The sequence below is a fragment of the Onychostoma macrolepis genome, chromosome 01 (assembly GCF_012432095.1).
Source record: "Onychostoma macrolepis isolate SWU-2019 chromosome 01, ASM1243209v1, whole genome shotgun sequence".
NCBI lineage: Eukaryota > Metazoa > Chordata > Actinopteri > Cypriniformes > Cyprinidae > Onychostoma > Onychostoma macrolepis.
This window is the reverse complement of record NC_081155.1, coordinates 19,249,067-19,267,210: the sequence shown is the minus strand read 5'-3', so window position 1 is coordinate 19,267,210 and position 18,144 is coordinate 19,249,067. Positions and strand designations below refer to the sequence as shown.

Here is an 18,144-nt window from a genome sequence, read left to right as displayed (position 1 = left end):
AAGAAAAATGATTTTTTTTTAAATCAATATAAAACTACTTGACTATTAGAATGTTTAAATGACATGTATCATTACAAACTAGTCGGCTGACATCCATAATTGTCCACTAATCATGCTTAAAGGGGTCATGAACTGCCTTCTATTATTTTGTACTGTTCTCTGAGGTCCGCTTATAATATAATTCAAGATTTTTACATCAAAAACTTCATCATTTAGAAGTAAAGCCTGGGACACACCAAGCCGACCGTCGACCAACGTCGGGCCATTGGTGCGCGTCTGTTGGGCTAGTGTTCCACATGTCTGCTCTCATTGGCGGCAGCATCGGGAACGTCGGCGAGAGCGAGAACTCTGATTGGATGTTCAGTTTAGCGAACAAGTCAGTGCCAGAGAATTAAAGCAAATGTGATGAAAACTACCAACTAAATGAAGGCTGCACAGACAGAAGACTGTTCTAATGTTACGTGATCTTACCAAAGCATTCCAATATGCAAATATTTTCATAACGTGAGCTGATTAAAATGAAGAAAGTTATCAACATGACTGATATTCAAAATGGTAAGCAAGCACTGCTTTGTTTACATTTTGTATATCTGCGTATAGGGATGGGTATCGTTTAGGGCTGCAACAAACGATTATTTTGATTAATCGGATAAAAAATATTTTGACAAAAAAACACTGCTCCACATTCTGTCCAATGTCCTTCAAACAAATGTGCCAACTGAATGCTATGAAAACATACAATGCTTAATTTATTAGACCAACTGTCATAATAAAGAAAACACAAATATGCGAGGAATCTGTCAAAAAATTGTTTAAATCTAAAAATGTTATTGTCATTTATTGGGCAAATAAACAAACTAAATAGTATAAATTCACACAATAACAAAAATGGCCTCCTAAGCTTGCATTCTTGCTGGCATTGTTTATGTAGTTTTTGACTGTAATTGGGTATCTGAAAAAAATAAATGAATAAATAAATAATAAAAAAATTAAAATAAAAAAACACTATAAAGCGCTCTGCCTTTCTTTCATAGATAACAGCAATAGTTATATTATAGTATTAGAAACAGCCTATTACTGTTACAAGAGCTTACGCACATTGGAGGACTAACCAATACAGAAAGCTTAAAAAAAAAAAAAAAATGATTTTGGTAAATCACCAATGCTGTTAGTTTAGAGCAGCAGTGGCACAAATCTTACATTATTTGTTAAAAACTTTACATAAATTTGTTTTAATAAATTTAAGCATTGTATATAGTGAATATAGCTTAAATCTATTAAAAATGAAAATAATAAAGATAATAAAGACGAATAAAAACAAAAAATTCAGTGTTAACCAACAGGTGAGCGAAATGTTCTGCAGGAACACATTCACTTTGATCACAGTCACGTCTCACTGCCATTTCTTTATCCTGTAATAAGGTGGCTATGAAGCGTCTTATTATTTATATTCAGACAATTACACACTTATCCCTTAACAGTTCCTACTCTCATAAAATACTCGCACTGCATGTTGACATTTAAACCTTAATTTAACTTTCAACAACAGATATTTCAGCACAATGGATATTTTTGCGCTGAACAGCCTATTAATTGTCTCCCTCTCTGTGTTCCGTTTGTCTGACGCGCGTGCATGTGCCCGGCGCTCATTCTTTTAAACTTAACACAGACTGTCAGGACGCTGAGGACGCACACGCATCTGTCAAAGTGCCTGAGAGAGCAAGCCATTATGCTAATGCATTAACTTAAAGCTTAAAACAAAGAATTCTCATGTTTTGGGCAGCTTGGATCATGTACTTCTCCCACAGCACCTCATTCTGTTTCCAGCACTATTTTTAGACGCATTTTGTCCATAGAAATGCGCTATTCAGTGCTGTAATTTGACAACCGGCTGAAGTCAAGTATATATCGCTGCAGCCCAGAGAGCTGGTCCGAATACCATTTTTTGAGCTTCAAAGCTTCGGTAGTATAATCAACACCGAATATTCGAAGCTTCGGCGGGAGGGGGCTGAACATACGAAGAGCTCTTTTCCAAAACGCGATAAACGCCAAAAAAAAAAAAAAAAAAAAAAAATGCCATTTTGTCATGCCATTTTGCTGTGTACTGAACCTATTCACTGCTCCATCAATGTTTCATGCCAAATCGCTATATTTCCTTGTTTAAAATGTACTGCAAGATGCAGTTCCTTTCCAAACCGCTATAAGCGCCGAACCTGTTTTTAGCCTAAATGCGATATGTCCTCTGGACCAATCAGAATTCGTTCAATGCAATCCAACATGGCGATGCTTTGAAGCGTTTGTTTGTGCTCAGTCTTCAAACTGAGTGCTTTAAACTCTAATAACACTTTTGATGGCCTGGATGAACCAGTGAAACCTACACCTGGGGGTAGAAAATGCAGACTGGACAAAGAAAAATCACAAAAAGAAAAAAAAAAAAAAAGAAGGTTCATCACTCAGGTGGCGCGTTAATTGTTGTTGTTTCATTTAACAATCATTGTTTAACATGTTCAGACTGAGCCAACAGACCATTTTAACAGGATAAATTGAATATTAACAAAATGTATGGGTCTAGGTAAAAAAAAAAAAAAAAAAAGTCATTTTCATGAAAACTATTAAAATGGATTTATAGCGTTTTGGAAAAGAGCTCTTCATATTCTTCTCTCTAATAAAGGCAGGAACCTCTGTGTGCGTGTCTGTCTGTTTGCATTTTTATTATGTCGAGAACAGTTCATCCAATCGACTTCATGCATGGCCGGTGTGTTGCTGCAGACCCAAGGGAGTGCAGTGTGGCGTTTTGGTGCAATATGGACACGCGACACGTTCAGAATTAATAAACTTTTAATAAACTACAGAACAGCGGAAGTGGCGTGCCTCACGCAGGCAGGGTTTAAATGCTCCAAGAACCGACACTGCACTAGTGATACAAAACACACAGGTCTGTTAAGAGCAATACTTTTAATAAGGCAGCCTAACATTTTTCTAACAAACAAATCACTCCCAAATCAGAAATTAGCAGCACAGTAATTACTGACACCGTAAAGGGTAGGCTATTTAAAGAATGAAAAATAAATGGTTCAACGAACTGTAATAAATAAAGAACACGTTAGCATACTTTCAATAACAGCAACACACATTTTAATTAACGGACAGTTTAAATAATTAAATTAATTCATTTTTTATGACTGCCGTATTTGCAAGTATTTTCCAGGCAAATTAAGTGCACGTTTTTATCATGTGTAAAATTACTGATTAACATGGCGGATAAAAGCAGCTCGTTTTTTTTACACCAACAATATACTATAGTCGTACTACTTACAGAACTCAGATGATTTTTCAAACTTGATGTACTGCTGTGGTAGGCCAGTTTCAAATCGCATATTTGGCACACTGCCTTTGTCTTGTCCTCACTCAATTTAAAGTGCTCCCACACAGCTGAGGTCTTCGGCATTTTTGTCTTCTCTTCCAGAGGAACTGAATTATGACGTTCGTGGCGTTCACTCATGGGCGATTCATATTCAAGCGCGAATGAGAACTGTTTCGCAGGGAATGCCAGGGGTTCGAAAAAGAAAAGAAAAAAAATATTTGAATCTCAAAATTGAAAATCTAATGCCAACCCACTGAACGAATATTCAAATATTCTGGTCCAGCCCTACCTCCAAGTGGGAGGGACTTATGCCGCAAGTAGGTTGGGACAGCTCCAAGAGGGAAGGTAGGTTTAGGGTTGGGTTCGGTGTAGGGCATATTAACAAGGCCCAACCCATTTGGAGCTGGCTCCGATCTCACTAAAGTTGGACGTGCACTGTGGGCAGACCCGACTAATCGATAATGAGAATCAGTGTCTTTGATTTTCATTATCGATAATAATCGATTAGTTGTTGCAGCCCTAGTATTGTTTACATTTTATCGATACTGATACTGCTTATCGATACTATTTGTTGCAAAAAGATGTGTGAAAAGTTGTTGAAAATTTCAAGTTATTTTATTACTGCTGAATTTTTAGCAACTGTATTAAAGTTCTTCAGTCAAGAGTAGCGAGTTATTTTTCTCTTTGTGTTTTATTTTATTAACATTAAAGGAATAGTTCATCCAAAAATGAAAATTGTGTCATTTATTCACTCTCAAGTTGTTTTAAACCCGAATGAGTTTCTTTCTTCTGTTGAATATGTTATTTTGAAGAATGTGGGGAAACCAAACAGTTGCTGGTCCCCAGTGACTTCCACATTTCTTTTTCCTACTATCAAAGTCAGTGGGGACCAGCAACTGACCAGCAACCCACATTCTTCAAAATATCTTCTTTTGTGTTCAGCACAAGAAATTAATACAGGTTTGGTACAACATGACAGTGAGTAAATGACAGAATTGTAATTTTTGGGTGAACTATCCCTTTAAATGACAATCGGCAGCATGTTTAGTACTGTTGCTTTAAGAGCTGCACGCATCTGTTTTTCTCTCAACTGTTTACTTTCACTTTAGACATAAGTTAACTAACTGTGTTTATATGTAAACCTTGTGTGTTTTTGACAGTATTAGCGCAATCAGTCACTAACTTAGATAACCAAGTAATCAGGTGCTGTTTGACAGGCCTATTAGTGTATGCACGCTTCAGCTGTATGCGCTCTGAATAAGCTCACGTCAGAACAGCATGCAAAATGAAACGTTTAACCGGCAAGGATTAGGATTAGGATTTAAAGCACACGCAAATAATGTACTTTTATGATTGTGAATAAGTGCAGTGTCTCGTGAGTGTAACTCTACCACTGAATCAACATTTGATGTGAATGTGTCACGCGAGTTGCAGTTGGAGCTGGAGCCGGAAGACGTAGTAAATACAGTGCATTGCTTGAGGTAGACGTTGTGTTTTGTAAGTAAATGTTTCATTGTATTACTAGTGTTGCCTCCTTTGTTCACTATTACACTACTGACACTGGTGTCGCTTAGTTTTATAACGTGAGCCCACACTTTCGAACGCTTCACTGTAGGGCTGGGCGATATATTGAACACGGTATTCATGCGCATCTCGTCAGTAAAACCGGTTCTGTGATTAGCGTTAAATCTCCATCACCTGTTTTCAAATAGAGCGCCATTTAATACACAGAGCCATAGTTCACTGACAAGCTACGCAATATCGCGTTCATTATCGAAGGCGATTCATCTGCGATAATGAACGTGATATTGTGTAGCTTGTCAGTGAACTACGGCTCTGTGTATTAAATGGCGCTCTATTTGAAAACAGGTGATGGAGATTTAACGCTAATCACAGAACCGGCTTTACTGACGAGATGAGCATGAATATCGTGTTCAATATATCGCCCAGCCCTACTTCACCATGACTGATTGCACGCAAACACACCACACATGCACATGGATATCACATGCACGTCGAGCAAACGTTGGCAACATCATTCAGTGAAGAAAAATGACAAGCAGCAGCTCCTAATTAGCCATTTACTTTACGTACAAGTATACGGAGATAAAACAACGCAAGTATTGACAAAATTATCGTTTGTCCTGAAACTTATCGGTAGTCCGGTATTGACCCAATTACGTACCGGCCCCCCAAAAAATACTGGTTCTTGGTACCCACCCCTATCTGCGTATATCTTATACATCCTTGTTTCAGTTTCTCCTTTTAAATAACGAATATTTACTATTGATAGCTGCTAATATAGACCGCTAACTCCTCACGCAGGCGCAGAACGCACGTGTTAGTTTGCTGTCGGTTGTGTGTTCGAGTGCAGCTTTTTGATCCAGACGCTGCTAATGCGACAACACCTTCGGCTTTCGTTGCCGCTAGTTCTTTGAAGTCGGCTTGGTGTGTCCCTACCTTAATAGGCTATTTTCTATCCTGTTTTGACCCCCCTCATTGGAAAGCTCGGTAACACTTTATTTTAAGGTCTCTTAACTAGTTGCCAATTAGCATGCATATTAATAGAATATTAGCCATTTATTAGTAGTAATTAAGCACATATTAATGCCTTATTCTACATCCCTAATCCTACCTAATACCTAACGTAACAACTACCTTACTAACTATTAAAAAGCAGCCAATTAGGAATTTATTGGGGGAAAAGTCGTAGTTAATAGTTAAGTGTTCCCTATTCTAATGTGTTACTGAACGCTCTGTTTGAATAGGCATGGTCAATTGTAGACTCGGAAGTCCATGCCCACTGCTATGATTGGCTAACAGTCATGTATGTTTGACAGCCTATGTCCTTCATAGATGGCCACTGCTGTGATTTAGGTCAAAAATGCATTAAATACTGAAAATCCTGTGTCGAATTGTGCCTTTTTTGTAAACAAAGTACCCAAGTTCATTAAAAATAAAGATCTTCAATCTTTCCTAAAACTGATCAGAAGTTTTCCTAAAACTGATCAAAGCAAAGATTGTTTTTCCACAACTTGGCACTGCACAGCGTCTTCTTGTATTCAGCGCGATCTTTATCGTTTGGTTTGTGTAGACCTGCGTTCACCTCTCGGTATTTACACTATGCGAGTGAATCAGTGGGCGGGGCTAAACAGTAGGGGTGTAAATCGGATGGTTCGTCGTGATACGATATCGATTCTCAAACCCAGCGATTCAATATTTGCCGATATCTTAAATTCTACGATAACGATTCAGGAGTATATCGATCGATATTATGATAGTATATACCCATTTTAAACAACCATCTATATTTTTATTAACTCACAAATGCAACCAAAATATATAACATGAACATAAATCTGAAATTTTCACATCCTGTACAAATTACAAGCAATAGCAGAAGATAAATACAATAGAACAAAGACACAAGTACAATAAACAGTGATTTTCAGCTCAGTCTAAAATAAATTTTCAGGTATGCTACAGAAATGTAATCAAATGTAAAATAACTGCATAGTCTTCACTGTATAAGTTAAATACAGATTAATCATTCTTGATGTTGGAAAGGTTATTTAGTCAGGAGTAGGGTTGCAAAGGGGCGGAAAATTTCCAGTAAATTTCCAGAAGTTTTCCGGAAACTTTCCATGGGAACTTCGTCTGGGGAACTTTGGAAATATTCCAAATTTGAAACTTACCAGGAATTTATGGGAATTTTTGGGAATTAATTGGATATTTATAAAACTGAATCATATACAAACATAAATATAATTTTGTTTTTGATCGTAGGCTCACTTGCATGCAAATTAATACAAATTTTAAAAATGACATTTTTGGGGGGGGAATCTGTGATGCTTTTTTCAGGATTTATTGATGAATAAAAACTTATGAACAGTTCATATATTTTATATGTATTTTAAAACAGTTATATATGAACAGTTTTATATTTTCTAACAATATAAGTCTTTGCAACTACTTTTTTAAAATTAATTTAACACATCCTTGTTGAATAAAAGTATTAATTTATTTCAAAAAAAGAGAAAAGATACTGACCCCAAACTTTTGAATGGTAGTGTATTGTTAAAAAAGGATTTCTATTTTAAATAAATGTGTGTTTTTTTTTTTAAGTCTTTATTCATCAAAGAATCCTGAAAAAAGAATCACAGGTAGTAATGATACTAATACTAATAAAAAAAAATATTAAGCAGCACAACTGTTTCCAAAATTGATAATAAATAAGCATATTAGAATGATGTCTGAAGAATCATGTGACACTGAAGACTGTAGCTTTGCATCACAGAAATACATTATATTTTAAAGTATATTACAACAGAAAACCATTATTTTAAATTGTAATACCGGCGATACTGCACAATATCACTGTTTTTTTTCTCTGTATTTTTGATCAAATAAATGAAGGCTTGATGAGCAAAAGATATGCAATGTTTAAAAACATTAAAAATAGTAATGTGTCCAAACTTTTGACCAGCACTGCACTTCTGTATGATAACAGAAAACTTGCTAGCAGAAGGAGCATCACAGCTTGAGCTATATAGCACATAGCCTATCTCATAAACTGTCTAGCTACTGTATAAACACATTTTGGTATTTACTAGTTAAACGTGAATCCCATAGATCAAATATATTTAGAATATCAAAACTTAGATGGAGTCTTTGGGCTCAAATGCAGAAAGTGTGGCTTCAGAGAAAATGGAGGGGAATCCCCCTCTTAGGCGGCTAGAGAGGATTGTGTGTGGGGGGAGGGTCATTTTTAGACTTTTGTTTTATTATTATCTCACCTAAACGTTTGTTCAGTCAGTGTATTTGTTTTTACTATGGTATAGCCTAATTTAGTTGCACAGTATATTACACACAGCACAAGGAAGTTTTAAACATTTTTTGTAATATTCATGTAATTTATATGAATACTTACCAAGACGGACATTTTGATATTTTGTGTGCAGGATTTAAGAAATGATCTGTGCATAAGCACAGTGCATGTAGGGGGCGTGGCCTCGATAGCCCCGCAGTAAGCAGTGTGCTGTGTGCGATTGAGCAATGTGTGGAGTAGAAATTAAACTGAAATTGCGTTAAATCTGGTTGTTTTAACCAAAGTTTTTGTTCCTGCAATTTAGCAAATTTTCAGTTTATTCCCATTAATTCCCGTTAATTCCCATGGAAAGTTTCCAGTCTTGAAAATTCCCGGAATTTTTCAACCCTAATCAGGAGCAGTGAGCACTTGTATTTTTCTTTGACAGCATTAGATTTATTATTAGTTTGCTTTCATTTTAAGAAAGCAAGCACAGATTTAATATACTGATACACATGCATTTTTTCTCAACTGTATGTGTTAAGGCATATGCCTAACCGACTGTGTTTACTAGGATATTCGCCAAAACGTGCATTTTTATGTAATTTTGTCCGTATTTATTCACCTATGCACAAAAAAGCGGAAGAGAGCTCAATTTAGTATTCGCGCGGTGTAGACGCGGCTGTCTGTGTGCATGCGCTTCAGATGTTTGCGCAGAAACAATCCCGAGCGTCTTTTATGCTCGCCTTGTGCCTTCAGGCAGTCCTTATATCGAGTTCTGATACATGAGTTTGAACGAGAATGTACGCGTTGGTGGTAATGCATAGACGGACATTATGTGAAAATGTGGACAGTGCCAAAATAAAGGTGCCTATTTATACTACAGATATCGATATTTTACATGTGGCATCGATGCATCGTATCGTCAGACATCGTATCGATGTACCGATGAATCGCTACACCCCTACTAAACAGGCAGTGATGTTGCAGCAGACGTTGACCTTCCTCTGCGGAGGCGGTGTTTACCCACACCATTGCATCATACAGTAGAACATTCCACAACCTGTCGTTTCAGCAAACTGGCTTCATTATAAGCTGTTTTTAGACTAACAAGAAAAGTATCAAGGCCAAAATAGCAAGGGAATTTTGGTTTCTCAGTTCATGACCTCTTTAATATACCAATAACATGTACGGTCATGTAAAGGCCTTAAGCACTTTTTTTTCAGAAAGATCATACACTGTTTAAACAAGATTGGTACATGTAGATTTTTGCTCAATTTCAGTATCCCTCATTTTTGCTCTGCATGTAAAAACCTTTATAAGCATCGTGTCCTAACCAGACATGATAAGATTCCAGTAACAAGCAATTTCAAATCATTCATATCACAACTAATCAGAAGGGCAGGCTCTATCTCTGAAAGTGCACTCTCACACTGGTAACAAAAGAGATGCATTAAAAATAAAATAATTAAATTAAACAAATCTTAAAATGATTGTAAACATGACTGATACAATCGTTGTCATGAAATGCACTGTATAATTAGATATACTTAGATTCAGGGGCCTATATCTTTTACAACCAATTACATTTTTATTAAATCACAAATTAACCAAAATGTAATATGAATAGGGGTGTGCGATATATATAGTCTGCGATAATATCGTAATTGTTGTTTTAACGATGTGCGATTTGACATTGAGTATTTCTTCAAAAATAAGCATGATTATAAATATGATATTGATTATGATAAGATTTTATACAACACTTCAATGAACAATAAGTTAATATTAAGAGACTAAAGTTTTAGACATCAAATTGCCTGTTTTTGCTCTATTTCGCCGACAAAAATTATTCCAAACACAGCACTGTTTTGCGTCTCTAAGCAACATGACGGTGTTTCGTTCCTGAATGAATCAACCGTTTAAATGATTCGATTCAATCGCAATGACACTTATGAACAGTGACTTGCTGCCACCTATTGACAGTTTTAATTTCACATTCAGAATATCTTTTATTATTTAAATAATTTCAAATATCAGTATTCAATGTGTTATGTTTAACATATCAAAACATTATGCATTTGTGGCATTACACCGCATTAAACAGTGTAATGCCACTTCAGATGCAGCTTCTGCAAAGACTAATTTTGTTGATACTGATTTCATTTGTTCGGTAACAGCCTAAATGTCTTATTATTCTAACTGACTGATTAAATGTAACAATTTGACTCAAAAGATTTTTTGTAAAAAAAATAAATTTTAGAAAAAAATAAAAAAGGCTTAAAGGTAAAAATGCCCATAAAAGTTAAAATCAATTTAAACTTAATGAAAAGATTAATTCCTATTACTGATGTGAACTGACCACACAGAATATGAAGAATATCAAAAACTGCAGTTGTCCACGGTAGTCAGATATCAGCACAATAACACACTCGGCAAAAAATTAGTGTCATTGAAAAAAAAATCGAGATATCATTTTTTGTCAGTAATCACACACCCCTGAATACTAACATTTAATTGAACTCTCTGAAAATTGTAAATCCTGGGATATCCACAATAGGGATGCGCGGTATACCAGTACTGGAAAAATACTGGTATATATTATGTTTCAAACGGTACAATATCATAATTTTGCTCAATTCGGTATTTCATACGATGCTGTTGCAAAGAGCACTAGTAGGTGGCAGTGCTTTCCAAATTGCTGCGCAACAGGTAAATGTGACAACAGAACAACGCAATCGATCAAACACATGAAACTATCCATGCACTCGAAATTAATAAATAAAGAGAACAGTAGAAGTGAAATATGGCATTACTTTGCATTCAAAACAGATGACAAAGGTGAACGAACTGACCTTACTGCACCTGTATGCAAGCGTTGCTATAAATCATGTCTTGCCACAGGAGGCAACACATCAAACTTTTTAAGCATCTGTCGCTTGCTCATCCTGATCTTTTCAGAGGATCAAGAGCTCGACAGGTGAGTGCATCATTCATAAATTCATAATTCATGAACTTTTATTTACAACTGATCAATACACAAAGATGTGATGCAGTAAGTGCAAAAGTGCTTGCATTTCATACAATCGAATATTAAATGAATTTGAATTAAGCAAGAGTTTTGCTATATTAATTTTAGTATCAATAATATGAATGGAATGTTTCTGCCGCACTGCCGACTGCTAATATGAAGCAGGCGAGAGAGTAAGAGAGCGAGATTTATATTTAATGCTTTTTCTTTGGCTATCTGAAGCTGAAATTTGAAAACTATCCGAGAGAGAGAGAAATAATGTGATTTTGAATAATACTTTGACTGTTAGAATAACGCTTTACAATGAAGCAACATTTGTTGCATTAATTTCGTTACTTGTCACTTGTAGTTGTATTTTTTTTTCCCTTCAAACTCAGTCAAAATGTAACCTATATTCCCGGTAGGTTTTTGTTATATTTTGAGACATTTTGTTTGCACTGTGTCTGAACTGAAATGATTTTTTATTACTTCAGTTATATATTTTTTTTCCTCCATCAAAATTTAACTTATGTTCCCTGTAGGTTTTTTGTTACAGTTTGATACAAAGGTATTAAGATATGAATCGGTTTTTATTATTATTATTATTATAATAAAATTGTTTTCAGTTCACTTATCTTTTGAGGCTAGATATTTGTCACCTATGGTATCGATTTAGTATCGATACAGAGGTATTACATTCTGGTATCGTACCGAAGCCAAAATTATGGTATCGAACCATCCCTAATCCACAACAAATACACGTTACTTTTTTAAATAATATAATAAATTAATTAATAAATAAATAACGAGATAAATAACATATGAGACCATCAATCGTCTGATTACAGTACTCATCATTGGCTTTTGCAATAAGTTAAAGGGATAGTTCATCCTAAAAATGTAAAATAACTTTGCACCCTCCAATTGATTCAATCCAATATGAGTTTCTTTCTTCTGTTGAGTACAAAAGAAGGTATTGTGAAGAATGTGGGTAACCGAACAATTGACGGTAGCCATTGACTTTTTTTTCCCATACTATGGATGTCAAAACTATTTGGTTACCAGCATTCTTCAGAATAACTTCTTTCTGTTCAACAGAAAGAAACTCTTACAGGTTTGGATCAAGTGGAGGGTGAATAAATGACAAAATTTTCATTTTTGGGTGAACTAACCCTTTAAGAAAAGAAAACCGTCAACAAAGTCCTTCAGTCTTCTGTGCTCCATTAAAAAAAAAAAAAAGAAAATAAAGTTGGTAAACATCAAATATTTGAGGAAGGCTCATAGGCAATTTGATATTTTATAACAGTAAAACATTCTTCTAGGTACCGAATGGTATCGCGGTCAGTATTTTTGACAACACTACTTCTAGATATATAAAACTACATAATGATTTTTTACAGGTTGCACCAATCAACACATCTCTTCATTAGTAATTTGACTGATGCATTGATTCATTTCCAAGGATTATTACACACCTAGAAAATATACCTTTTATTGCATGCCATGTTTGGGTAGGACACACTGTTACAGGCATTTTTGGATGCTTATTCAATATAATATAAACACAGTTGTGTTTTTTTCTGCACTGTTTTAGTTTTTAAGAATGTGCTGATTTTAGCAAATGTATGAATTAAAGAATGAGATGAAATTCTCAGAAATCAGTGTCCTGACACCATGTTTACACTTGTAGGTCAGTTCTTTGGTCTGGACCAAAAAAGAAAAAGATACAGTTAGTCCTGGTTCGAGTCAAACTGTCATTTTTAACATCAAACCTAACAATACAAAACAAAAGGCATAAGGATACAAATCACAACCTGATCAGACATTTTTATGAACATACCCAACAACCAAAACAATGCTGTGTGCTGGGCTAAATGTGCTTGTGTGTAGACACGGTGGTATTTTACCAGTTCTCAAAACTTATTTTAATAAATAAAAATTATAAAATATGTAAAGGAGTCAAAACAGTGGCATGAATTCTATATAGAGACTGTAAGGACACAACAGTTATGACACCTGTACCAAACTGTAATAGGCAACATGGTTCTTATGAAAAGAAGAATCAGGTCTGCTTGAGAATCCTGTCCTTTTAGGGTCAAGTCTTGTGACATCACGTACGGTTTTAGTTTCATTTAGATGTCTTCAGTCCGTGTTGCATTCATATATCAGCCAAACTGCACCATTGGTCAGTTTGGAAGCAGACCAATAGGTGGATCTCTGTCCGCTTGTTGGGTGCACACAAGGGTTAGATGGCAGCGTTCACACTTACTCAAATGAACCACACTAACAAAACAATTAAACCAGGGTTTATTTAATTAAAACAAACTTGCCAAGTGTGAACACGCCCTAAACACAACACAAAATCATGCTTGTGTTGCTATAGGATTGTGCAATCCTGTATTTTGTTTGAGGTCACACACACAGTGCGTAATGATTCCTCCACTTCATTACATCCTTCATGCGAGTTCTCTCTCGACGACGACTCGCTGTCCTCTCACAACAGAATGACTGAAACCTAAAGCCATGTGGCATTACACTCTCTGCCAACTGAGGCAACCTGCATTTCCCACAATCCACTAAACTCCTGCCAATTTTACAGTGACAGCGAAGCAAAGCATCTCTTTGATTCTATGAGGAAAGAGAGAGATCTGTCACAGACACGCCCCTTTAAAAAGAAAAAGAAAAAGAAAAAAAGACAAACACCAGATCTAACCTGGTACAGCTAGTTATGCGACCTACACACACACAAAAATACAATAGACCATAGCCAGAAACAGTTTGATTTCCACCAGCACAGCTCATATTCTCAAGTTCAGCACGTTTTCATTCATACTTGAGTCACTGATTGCAAGTAACCTAGTTAGTGTCCTGTTATGATTTCATTTGAAAACAATGACTGCTATTTTCACTCATTGTTAACTGAAGTAATAAGGCATTAATTAGCAGGTGATCTGATGAAAATGAATGATTCGCACATGATTAAAACGTGCATTAGTCATAAACATGATCTCATTATGATCAGGTGAGAGGATTAAATGGCTAAGATGAATCAAAAAGCAGTGCGGCGTTGTCTTACTTTGAGACGGTGTGTATCTTTTGGGTGTGTTTCGCTGCAGCTGCACTGTTGTCATCGGTTTTAGGCCCTGACATGAATTTGCGCGACGCCGATACTGAACGCGCGGTGAAGGCGGTGGCGTCGCGCGAAGCATAACGGGGCCTCGATCGATTAACTCAGTGAAACTGCAACAAAAACGGGATTTAATCCGCATATTTCAGGCTTTGCCTGAAAATGCAACGAGTACATGTCAATGTAAAGTCTATCTGTGGTCACCCCTTAAAACACGACTTCTTCTTCTACACGAAGAATGACAGCAAAGACAGGCCTTGAATAAATGACTCACACGTTAAAAGAAATCAATAAGTTATTAGATATTGATGCGTTGGATTGACATATAATCATTAGTAGTAGTAGCAGCACAGCTGGGCAGGACTATTAGCATGACAGCTAGCATTATATCGCCCCTTTTTCAAAATAGTGTTTAACGTTACGTTAAAATAAAATAACACCACTGGCGACCTACCTGTCAGTTCATTGGCGTCGCTGCTTTAGAGGATTGGTGTGTGTGACATTGGTTATCCTCTTTGATAGATTAGATGATGGCTTTAATCTCCGTTTCAATCTTTGGGTGGTGGGGTCTTGCCGACGGCTCACTTAGCCAGTTAGCCTGCGTCCAAACTATGAATCTTTAGCCTTATTTTTGCACACACTCGAGCTTATATAATGTCATTCAAGTTTTGGGTCCTCTCGATACCGGTTTAAATCTCTATTCTGTCGCGTACGACCTGCTAAAGCTCGCGTAGCTTGAAGCTAGCGACAGGTTTACCGTATTTTCACGCAGCTCAGCGCAGCGGCACGAGCTCCGGTCCACATCCACGAGCCTCCCAGAACAGTCTGACGTCTCCGCCTTCCTGTGAGCTCATTGGCTGATAGCTGCTGGCAATCCATCCCGAGCAGCCAATGAAAAGACGCGACAGAGGGTTTGACGGGAGGGACTTGTCATATTCATTCCAATCTCAGGTGTTGATGAAAGAGCGTAAAGAACGGACACCCGAACCCTACACTGGTGTACAGGAACTGTGGGAACCAGCAGTGTTATGACTAACAAATTGTTCATATGTTTATAGCTACTTTTTTTTAGCCTGTAATGAACTGACAGCCATAAACAGCTTAATAAAGGATAAAAAGTGACACAGTGACATATTAAATACTACGTGTGTCTGAGAGGGAGGCAGACAGACAAGATGCTTGTGTTGCTCTGAGGATTAAACGGACAGCAGGAGTTTTACAGATAAGCGTCTATCCCCCCCATCCACCCTAATATCCGCACAAATCTGACCAACATCTGTCACAGCACCTCTTTTAGACCAAATAACACAAATCTACTGCTCTGTGTACAACACACATAAAATACAAGCACCCTTGACAGATGCCAGGGCTAAACCAGACTGTAATTTCCTGTCAAATATACAGGAAAACATTAATACTCTGAAATGCCTAGATATGGTCCAAATGACAATGAGTGTAAAAATAGAGCAGCCAACTAGAATACAGTAGTTGAGTCTAGCAGTGGCATATGCATATAATATCCTACATGATGTGTGACCTTTTTCCAAACAAGTTCAACAGACTGTTAATCCAAGATCAGTAGATGCTCATGTAGCCTATTCATATAAACAGACCCTGAATTTGGGGATAACTCAGTTTTATTCTGTGGTCCTTTAGCTGGAGCAGTAGGGAACCTCTCAGAATCAGAAACATTTACAAAGAAAGGCTTACTCATTATTACTTTAAAAACCAACAAGGGAATTGTAGTCTATTGTCATATGAAAAGATATTTGCATATAGTAACCCTTATAATAGTATGAGCTACTGTAATGCTATGATGAGCACAATGAACTAGAGATTAATCCAAGTGAGATTTATTTCAGTAATTGTAAATAACGTTTAAACAGGTAATGGTTAATTATGGATAATAAGTATAACAACACGTCATGCAGAAATTCAGGTCACTAGAATGTTATATATTTTATGTATTTATATATTTTTGACAAATCATTAGATATGTTCATACACTAAAAAAGTGGTTGTAGAAACAGTTTTCACTCAATTGCTGGTTAATTTCACAAACAATTATAAAGAAAGTGCAAGTATCACATTGAAATAAATGTGAAAGTTTTAGGTAGAAAATCTAAAATAGTATTTTCTTGTAAAACATATTCATCTTTATTTACAACTTCATTTTTTTTTACAGTGTAATGCTCAATTTTGTAAAGTAAAGTACTCTTTTGTGTCTCTCATGTTTAAAATATGTCTAAAAATTACATTTAGGCATGGCAAGGCCAGGGGCGGTTCTTGTGTGTGTTGGGGTGGGGGGGGGGGGTCAACAAGCTTGGCCCCCCCTTTGGCCCCCCTAAATCTGGAATCATATCACACCAAACAATTTTGGGTGAAATGCCCAGTTTGTCCTGTAAACTATATAAAAAGAAAAACAGCTGTTAAATTCAAATCTCTGTTCGCTGGCTGGCACAGAGCCAGAGACACGTTTTTAAAGCACTGCGCATTATAACCAATCACATACTATTCTGTTGAGCTTATGAATGCATGGACCAATCAGAAGCGTTCCGATGAGTCATCGCCGAAGCGCCGCTATTTCGTGACCGCGCGCGCTCGCTGAGTCTGAATTCTCTCCTCAGAAACAACAAAGTGAAGATGTAGGAATGTAAGTAAGATATTAATTTCACAGTGTAAACAGCTTTAGAGATTATTATGGGAGTTTTTGAGAGTGCTTGAACTCGCTGGACTGAAGTGAAAATGTTCTTTGATAATGTAAAGGTTCTTTGCTCTTTTTGTACAATGAAAGTGTTATGGGCTAATTAGTAACTTACAATGTTTTTATTAAATCCACATAAAATACAAAGTCAGTCGTATTATATGTTTATGGTGATATATGATATGTTTATCATCACGAGCTGCAAGGTTTAATTTGAATTTGTCTGTGCATGTTTTTTTTTTCTCCCAAAGATTGTGTGCCCATTGACTGGCATTATAGGACTGACAGACTGCAACGGTTTGAGTTAGAAATCTTCGTTTGTGTTCTACTGAAGAAACAAAGTCACCTACACCTTGGATGCCCTGGGGGTAACTTAAGCAGATAAACATAAAATTTTCATTTTTGTGTGAACTATCCCTTTAAGTAAAAAGACGGATTTTTATGCAAAGTTAATATTACACTATTAGACTACTTTGCCTATCGCCCATTATAGATCAACTAACATAATCTATAAAGGTGCAAAATGCATTTACTTACACATATTTGAGAATCGAGATATTTCATGAAATATTTTGGGAATATTTCGAATAAAAAAATTATGATACATAAGCCTATATCAGTTATACAGTGGTATTGTAGCTGCTGTGTGTCATATGACAAGCATGAGAGTCCCCCCCCCACTTCACTCGTGCCCCCTCAAAAATGATGCCCCTGACATACAATATTATTTGTCAAATAAATGAAACATGATTAAATATTCATTTTAGTTAAAATGGTTATAGATTACTTCATGACATGGTGAAAAATGACTGAATGAATAATACTTAAAGTAGGTTAGAATGAATTTTAAAATTGTGCCCCCTAAAAGCACAAGTGGCCCCTGTCTGCCCCCTATTATTATTTTCTTCTCTGCTCTCATGATGTGTATATTTGTGCATTTTTACTGTCTCCATACAATATAATTTTCATTTGAAGGCTTAAATTGAGCTTTTCAAGAATGTTTGATATTTGAAAAACAAAACTTCAAAAAGCACAAAGTCATATGGCTTGTGGGCCCATAGTGTATGTGCACCCATACTGCAAGTCTTCTGAAGCTTCATGTTCATTGTGTTGTGTTGGGAGTAACACATTA

General features: G+C 36.3%; 1 protein-coding gene across 3 annotated transcripts in view; it reads right to left on the bottom strand.

The window, feature by feature from the left end:
- The window catches only part of zdhhc5a (zinc finger DHHC-type palmitoyltransferase 5a), a 34,711-nt gene extending 19,562 nt beyond the window's left edge, over positions 1 to 15,149 (bottom strand). For all 3 annotated transcript variants that reach the window (XR_009271272.1, XM_058775252.1, XM_058775244.1), the window contains exon 1: positions 14,763 to 15,149. The gene's annotated coding sequence lies outside the window, so the exon portion shown is untranslated. The remainder of the gene's footprint in view (positions 1 to 14,762) is intronic.
- Positions 15,150 to 18,144: the final 2,995 nt, after the last annotated feature.